Below are 8,809 nucleotides of genomic sequence, written 5' to 3' on the forward strand. Positions count from 1 at the left end.
GGACCACTACCTCAGACTTCGCCACTCAGGCCCATGCCCCTCTTAGATGACATTTGGAACCGCTGCCTTAGATTTTTATGACCGTCGCCTTGAGTCTGCCGAACATTCTTCCCACATTTTAGGCGGCGGTCAAACCGCCACCTTAGATCTTTATGACCGCCGGCTTAGATCCTATTTTTCTTTTTGATATGCTTTTTGTACATGCAATTTTATTGATTTATTACTTTAATACTTGCTTAATGCAAATTCCATAACAATTATACATAAAACTTAAACATGTAGAAAAATGCAATTTAAAACAAAATTTATTAATTTTACAATTAATTGTTATAATATCCAAAAAAAATTGTTCAAATACAATGCCCAATTGTTCAAATAGAAAAGATTAAAAAAAATAAAATTCTCAACAACACAATGTCCATTTTCCATGTAATCATAGAAGAGGAGGTTTCCATGTAGGAAGTGAATATACGGCTTGCAAGCACAAACTCTTTTAAGTTGTGTTGATACTGAGTATTAAGGCGCTTAATGGGTGTGAATAGCCATGTCCATGTGCAGTAAGACAAATGTTGGAGGACCTGAAATGAAAGGAAACAAAATCAAATAAGCATTTGAGGGGGGGGGGGTTAAAACTAAGTAGAACACAAGTGTTGATATCTTTGAAGTAGACTTGAATGCAGAATGCTAATCCCAATATATTGTTGGCTAGCCAATGCTTCTCTTTAGCATACCATGCATAGAAAAAAGTTCTTGGGATTATAATTAATAAAGTTTGTTTTGTGAGTGTTCAAAGAAACAAAGATAGGAAGAAAAAAACCCAAATTACGCATTAGCTTCATAATGACCTCCAACAGAACTTACAACAGGCATGGGCAAAGTTTCAGGCTGTGAAAAGTAACCATCTTTAGCACCATTTGAGAAGGCCCAGAAACATACTCAGGGTCAACTTGGAAACTTGGAAAGGGCCAATCTGCAATAATAGGAAAGTGTGTTTTAGAACATGGAAGTGAACATAAAATAATTCAGCATGTATACTTGTTTGTTTGTGTGTATTTTAGAGAGAGACAAATAAGCAACAATGAAGATAAGATTTAATTCCAGGTCTTGTACAGATTACAAGGGACTCAAGGGTGGGGAAAGGGCACGGTGCAGAATGTTAACATACAGGATTTAAGCTCTTGTTCATTCATACCAAGACCTACTAACCTATCTTGTTTGTATCCAATTCAAATGCAAATGGACTAGATTGGGTCCAATCCAATCCAAACTAAATGAAACTTAAAAGTTCATAAAAACCACGAAAATATATGAAAAAAACCTACAACATCTGCAATCCAATCCAATCCAATTAAAAATGCAAATGGATTGAAAAAAACCTACAACATCTTTAAATATAAGTTCATTATCAACGAATCCTTTTTGTTTCTTCTATTTCTCCATGGAACGAACTAGTCATGTTTGAATATGTTTGAAATGCCAATAATCTGGCAATCAGAAGACTCAAAATTTTCCCAATTGCTTTGGAATTCAGGCCATGGTTGCATACCCCCATGGGACCTAAGGAATATCTGTGAACCTAAGGAATATCAAGGTTCTGCATTTCTTCTAACAATAAGCAATAAAAATAACTTCAAGCAGTGTATTTTCTTCAAGTTCTGCATTTCTTAACAAATCTGGCATATTAAGGATTTACTTCCTAAGCAATATCAAAGCCAAATAACCATGAAAGTTTTCAAAATGAGGATAGCATTGCTCATATCACACATACCTCAAATAAAATGACAAAGGTACTTAAAAAAGCAAATTCCTTATAAGTGATTGATGGAAATTTATACTAATTTTAGCAAATTCTAAGCAAAAGCAAATATCATATACAAATTATAACATAATCCAATAAATCAATCATTGTCAAAAGTAATTAATGAAAGTAGAAACCTGGACAATCATCATTGAAAACAAATTTAGGTGAGCCTTTTTGATTAAACTAAAAGAAGACCCCAAGCAAGTTGGTTTGAAACTGAATATTTACAGAATATGATGAAGAATCATTTTTGAAGTATGGACCATGGTAAATCAAGTTGTATTATGCATGTCAACCAATTCCCATATAAAGATATTAACTTTTATAATCAATATTGATGAGTGATGACCAAAGATAATTTATTAATGATAAAGAAAATATGAATAAATTTCTTCAATTGTAACTATACGTAACTATACTGTGTTGTACATCACCCTTACTGTTTCTCCTCTCCTACTCTTGTCATGGGGAGTGGTGACTTAGTTGTTTCTCACTGATTTTAATGAATAAATTTCTATCTTTCTGATAAAAATACTAAATGAATCTTAGCTTTTATTGACTATATAGAGTGATGTTATTCATGCCTAACTTGTAATAAGAAAGAGGTATTTCACATTCCTGGTATGCATCTAAGATGAAGAAACTGGAACTGGAATACATTGATAGTTCCTCAATTCCAGACTTGGATATTAACCACTATATTGAGCCAAATAGCGGGAAACAAATGGAACCTATCACTCATAAAAAAAGAAAAGCCAAAGATAGTTGAAAGGATACTACCTGTGGAGTCAATAGTACAACGTTCCCTTGTAGGGGATTGTTCTCATAAAGTTTCTCCTACTGAGCCCAATTCATCAGGTATTGATCTCTTGGTCATATTCCAGTTCATCTATTGAAGTAGTTGAAGTAAACTAAATGATAAATGATGCTTAGAGTTAATGTATTATGAGAAATGTCTTAGGTATTGTTCTCCTATGTAATTTTGAATTCTCACTAGTGCAAGGTTTTTACATGTGGTAGCTTTAAGTGCTGAGACCAACTTAACTAATTTGTTTTTCTTTTCAGTCCCTGTGGGCAAGCCGGCAAGATTCAGAACAGTGTTGATCCATGCAGCATAAGGTTCCCTTTTCATTCCAAATTTCAAAGATGGAGGGAAAAAGAAAGATTGGCTTATGCTAAAGAGTCTATAAGTGTGATTCTGTACTTCAGCAGAAAAAAAGGCTACTGAAATTTAAGTGATATGTTCTGCATTTCCTTGGAGCAGGGGTAGAGCCATGATTTTTCGTATTTTTCGTAATTTTCTTTTTTGTTTTTTGTTCTCTTATTTATTTATTTTTTTTTTGGGGGGGGGGTGTGGAAAGGGTGCATGGCCCCCTAGCTTTTTTGTCTTCTCTTGCTTGTTTTCTCAATTAAACCACTAACAACCATTAAAGACATGGGAAAAGACCATCATCCAATATAGATAAAGGATTAAGTACAGGTTATTTGATGTTGAGATTAAGACTATGTTTGGTTGCAGTGTAAATTTATTTGCATTAATGAGTGCAAATGTAAAAAATGCAAATTTGTTTAATGCAAATTTTGTTTTGCATTAGTAGAAGATCTCCCTCTGAAAAATTTTGCCAGTAACACACTCTCCCTTGAATCTCTTGGGCACTAGTCCTAATCCTTCATCATTGAAACTCTTTGATTCAGGCCAAATGAGTAGTTTCTGCTCATTTCATTGAAACCAATGATCATTATAGATAATAATGATGATCCAGTAATATTGTTAATTAGATAATTAAGGGATACAAATATAAACAAACAAATTGAACACATACCAGTATCGATGATACCTATTATTATGCCAGATTTGGCGTCAATAGGCAATTGGTTATATAGATAAATGGAATTAACTCCTAAAACTTCCCATGAATGTGTGGTTTCGACACAAACTGTGCTAGTTTTAAAGACAAAAGTAACTAATTCATCCTCTGCAATATCATCAATTAATGAGAGCTGTAAGTGGAGAAGGTGTTTTAAGGATCCATTTTGACAGTCTATACTGTGGTAATTATGCATTGAACATCTAACACTAATCAAGCCACAAGAAATACATTTACAAGGGAGATTCTGTTACCGTCGGAGTTAAGAGAATATCGTCGGTGAAATGTATCGGCAGTTTGTTGAATCTCTGGACTCAGGAGGCGTCAAGCCCTAGCCTTCGAAAGTATCAGGAAAATAGTAGTATTAATTAAAAAGCAAAAACCAAATATGTTTAAATATTTGAGCACAAAAGATTGAAAATTGCAGACAGAACTCAAAAAAAAAAAAAAAAAAAAAAAGAAACTGAAGTGGAAAAAAAAGCAAACTAAACAGAACAGAGAGGAAAGAGAATTGACAAAACCCACAAAGCTTCTTCTATAGGTATAGCTTTGTCAGCTTTGAAATCTCAAACATCACCGCAGATCTGAACTATCAATCAGAAGAAAGATTCTAACTTTGTATCAGCTATGAAGAGGGGAAGCACATCTTCCAACATCACCGCAGAACCAACATTCATGATGAGATCTCCAATATTTCTCCTTTGCAAACTTAGCAAATAAACTTGGCCGGTTAGATTTGACCGCCATGTTCACGGGATTTATTCTCGACTGCAAATGTAGGGTTTCCAGGGTCGACAAAACCAAGCAAACCTGAAAAAAAGTAGAAAACAAAGAAAGATCAAAATTTATAAACAGAAAAAATGCTTAAGCTATCATCGAAACGAGACTCAAGAGAAAGGAATTATAGAAAAACAAAACAAAAATATGCAGGACTCACCTTTGGTTAAACTAGTTTTGGAGCTCTCCGTCAAAATCAAATAGCAGAGAATGCGAGAGTTTGAAGAGGTTTTTTGGTTAGACCAGTTAAAAGATTAAAACCGTCGTATCATTTCGCAAAGACCGCCACTTTTAAAATTTTTTATTTTATTTATGTTTTTCAAGCACTTCTCTCGTTATAGTGGCGGTCTTAAAAGACCGCTGTCTATAAACCGCCGGCTTTGGTTTTTCTTGCAATGTTTCTGGACCTTGTATTTGATCATACATATTTTGTATTTGCACTCTTCCCAAACTACCAAAGAATTTCACAATTATATCAGGAAGAAAGAAATGTAGTGAACTCTCAAAGTGTGTGAAAGGGTGTGTCAAATTAGAAAGTTAGCTGCACGAAATGAACTCTGAAAAATCCCAACTTGCATTTAATCATGGAATCAAGAAAAAACTCAGAAAAGGATAAACAGGCCATTTGCAATTAACCAGCATAAAGATATCTCCCCAGATCAAGCTCTTGTTAATTAGCATTCACCATGTTAATTGCAGAGTGAACTCTCTGCAAATCAGGCCAAATTGTCTGTATCTCTATCCAGGACCTTGTTAATTAACATTTACCATTCTGGTAAATTACCTAGTATCCTCCATTGAGCATTCCTCAGATAAGGGCCATAAGGCATGCTTCAAGCTTAAGTGAAAGGCAAATGGATGGCTCTAACCGTTCTGATGAAAACAAATTCAATGGTGGAGAGCAAGTTACTTATTGAATGCAATCAAACCAACTTCCTCGGTTCTGAACCGCGTTGGCCGACCGTGCCAGTGTGGTTCAAAGGAAAAGGACCTCAATTCGCTGGATCAAGCTTCTCACTGCATCCTGATCATGACAAAGATGTCTAACAGAGATTATTTTTCCTGATTGATATAGCCTCTCTTATCTTTCTAATAATAATCCCCTAAGGCTGTATTTGGAAATGATGCAAATACGTTTGAATGCAAATATATAAAGTGTAAAACGGTTCATATAAATTGCAAAGTTGGGTTTGTTTTGCACTGACAAATTTATCTTCTTACCAAACAGACTTTTAGTTGTAATGGATGCAAATATGAATTTCAATAAAGTATATGCTTTTTTTTATTAAAAGCCCACTTAAATGCAAATTAACTTTTTTTCATTGATATACTTTTAAATCTTATTGTCAATGTAAATATGCATTGGTCTGTCATTCATCAATGCATAAATGTAATGTTGCCAAACACAAGCAAAAATGAACCAGAGTGCAAATTTACCCTAAACCAGGATTTACACTCTATTTGCATCATTTCCAAATGCAGTGTAAAGGGTTTAAGCAGCAGCCACTTCTTATGTTCTTTCTGGGAAGTGGAAATGCACTACAAACATTCTTTGCATGTTTTTCTTGAGGCCATGGTTTGTTCGTGCCACTATCATGCAACTTGTCAAGGGTCTGACACTAGGCCTTTGTCTCTCTAACTTGTTTTATTTAACAAAAGTAAGCTAGAAATGAGTAAAGGTAGAAAATTAAATAAGAAATAGCACTATTTTTGTTCCTATAACCTTATTTGGTACACACATCTTATGTTTGATCCTAGTAGAAAGATGCAAAGAACCCTTTTCTTGAGCCGACGTTGGCCAAGGGAAATTAAAATTAGTGGGTTCCTACTTCTTCTACCCCCAACGTTCTTGCTGCTTCCACTCTTCCATTCAGAGCTTCGGTTCATGTGTCAAAGTATACATTTTCCGCAACTTCACTGAACAAAGACAATTCTATTAACCAGGATTTTTTTTTTTAATTCTTTCTTTCTCTTTCTCCTCAATATGTATAACTGTAAGACTTAAATCTTGGCTCAAGGAAATATAATATTAACATTTTCATGATAACTAGGGATAGCAATGGAACGGGTTCTATGACGGTTTTGTAAACTGTAGACCTAGACCTCCTAACCTATACCCTCCTTAGAACCCAAAGCAGGCTGGATTTAAGAATCCAAACCCTTCATACACATGAAAATGCAAAACCCTCCCCAACTCTATGGTCCCTGCATTTGAAGTTGAGGGGGGTTGGATTGGAGGCCTGGGTCTAGAACCTATATCTAATTTTCTACTATTTTCTAATATATATAACTAATACGCAAGTAAAATAGCATGAACAAATAACAAAAGTTCCAATTATTTGATTAAACATGTAAAAAATACATAAACTATCAATCATCTTTCACATAAAATTCAAAATATCCTGGTTGGTTAGTTTTAAAACCAACATATTGAATAGTGAATATGCAACCCGCATTTTACATGTATGTTCACAGCAGATTTAGAGTCATCTCAACTTTTAATCTAATAACAAAATTACATTTTTTTAATTCCAAACTTTACTCCCATCGAGGGGCAACCACTAGGGAAATTGTCCAAAACTCATCATGAGTTTTCAACATTTCTCTTAAACTCACCACGACTTTTCAAAATTTCTAAAACTCATCATGTCACTAACTTGACGTTAAAGAGATTAACGGGTGTTCACATTTTATCATTTTAACCTTTATAGAAAAATATAAAATATATACAAAATTAATTAACGGGTGTTAATATATTACCATTTTAATATTTAGACATGAAAAAAAAGAAAAAATTCAAAAAATGTTTTCAAATATAAAATACATAAAAATATAGAAATTACAAAAAATATAAAAATATAAAAATTTCAGACAAAATAAAAATTATTTTCAAATTATAGAAACTATAGAAATTGAAAACAAAATCAGAAAATAAAAATTGTAGAGAACACCAAAAATTATAGAAAAACAAAGAAATTACAAATAAATAACAAAAGATACAGAAAATTTTATAGATTGTAGAAAATAGAAAATGTAAAGAAACAGAAATTATAAAAAACATTGGAAATTATAACAAAATACTAAAAATGAAAAAAAAAAAAAAAAGAAAATTGAAAACCGAAAAGACCATTTTTCCTCTAATTCGCCATTCAAGGGTAATTTGGTCATAAAAATTGTTATTTATGTTGATATGGACACCTCTGTTAAGAAGCATTAGCAGTGCACTAATGGAATGTGAGTTTTGGAAAATAAAAACTTACTGACATGGTGAGTTTTAGACATTTTGAAAAGTTGTGATGAGTTTAAGAAAAACGTTGAAAACTCATGGTGAGTTTTAGACAATTTCCCAAATTTTATTAATCAACATATAAAAATATTGTCACTTCAAGAAGAGGACATATAATAAGGGTGCAAGTCAAGGCAGGCTGTGCTGGGTTTATGTAAGATTTGGGCCCAAGGCTCCGTTTGGGAACAATGCAAATGGAGTATATATAAATCCCGCTTCAGGGTAAATATGTACTCGGGTTCAGTTTTGCTAGTGTTGGGCAAGAGTGCAGTTATGCATTGACAAATAACAAAAAACATATTTTCCAATGCATGTTTAAATCGAAAATGAGATGTAAGTGTACATGATAAAAAAGAAGTAAATTTGCATTTAATGTGAGCTTTTGTTAAAAAAAGAATGTATTTTATTGGGATTCATGTTTACATCCATTACAGCGAAAAATCTGTTTGGTAAAAAGGTAAATTTATCAATGCAAAACTAACCCAATTTTACATTTGTATGAACCATTTTACACTATATATTTACATTCACACTCTATTTGCATTATTTCTAAAGTGAGCCTTGACTGAACCTGAGGTGCAAAGTCATACTAAACAATGCCAATTTTAAGAATTAAAATAACTTTCCGTAGAGCTTGAACAAAGAAGTGTTCAATTATCCACCACCATGTTAAATAACAATGTCAACACTAGACTTTGGGGAAAGTGTTGCTCATCAAAATTCACTTTTATACTTTTACCAAAAAAAAAAAACTTTTATACTTCTTATCAGTGGATTGGTATCCATCGAGATAGTTGAGGATTTATGTGAGAAGGCTGAGTGGCAACCATATAACCTATGAGAAATTATCCAACGTAGCAACCATATAACCTATGAGAAGGCTGATATTCATCAACACCTGAAGTCGTTACTTTTTCTATGAACAGTACAATAAATATCAAAGATGATGGTAGCGGGACTCGAAGCCACATTGGTCCTAGGTCAAATTATCTAACGTAGGAATTGAACTATCCCTCAATTGATGCTCCTACCCATTGGAGGACAAGGCATTTTATATAATAAATTTAAGGTTTAAGA

The 8,809-nt window shown here is 33.3% G+C and overlaps 1 long non-coding RNA gene across 1 annotated transcript; it reads right to left on the minus strand.

Moving 5' to 3' along the window:
* Positions 1 to 276: 276 nt before the first annotated feature.
* Positions 277 to 4,889, minus strand: LOC148872687 (uncharacterized). The gene is made up of 5 exons (XR_016106708.1): positions 4,607 to 4,889; positions 4,285 to 4,479; positions 3,924 to 4,005; positions 862 to 970; positions 277 to 578 (listed from the first exon to the last, which is right to left on the minus strand). It is a non-coding gene; the product is annotated as an uncharacterized LOC148872687 (long non-coding RNA).
* Between the last annotated feature and the right edge of the window lie 3,920 nt (positions 4,890 to 8,809).

The sequence above is a fragment of the Nelumbo lutea genome, chromosome 2 (genome assembly GCF_056320005.1).
Source record: "Nelumbo lutea isolate HS-2025 chromosome 2, American lotus-T2T, whole genome shotgun sequence".
In the NCBI taxonomy this organism is placed as follows: Eukaryota; Viridiplantae; Streptophyta; class Magnoliopsida; order Proteales; family Nelumbonaceae; genus Nelumbo; species Nelumbo lutea.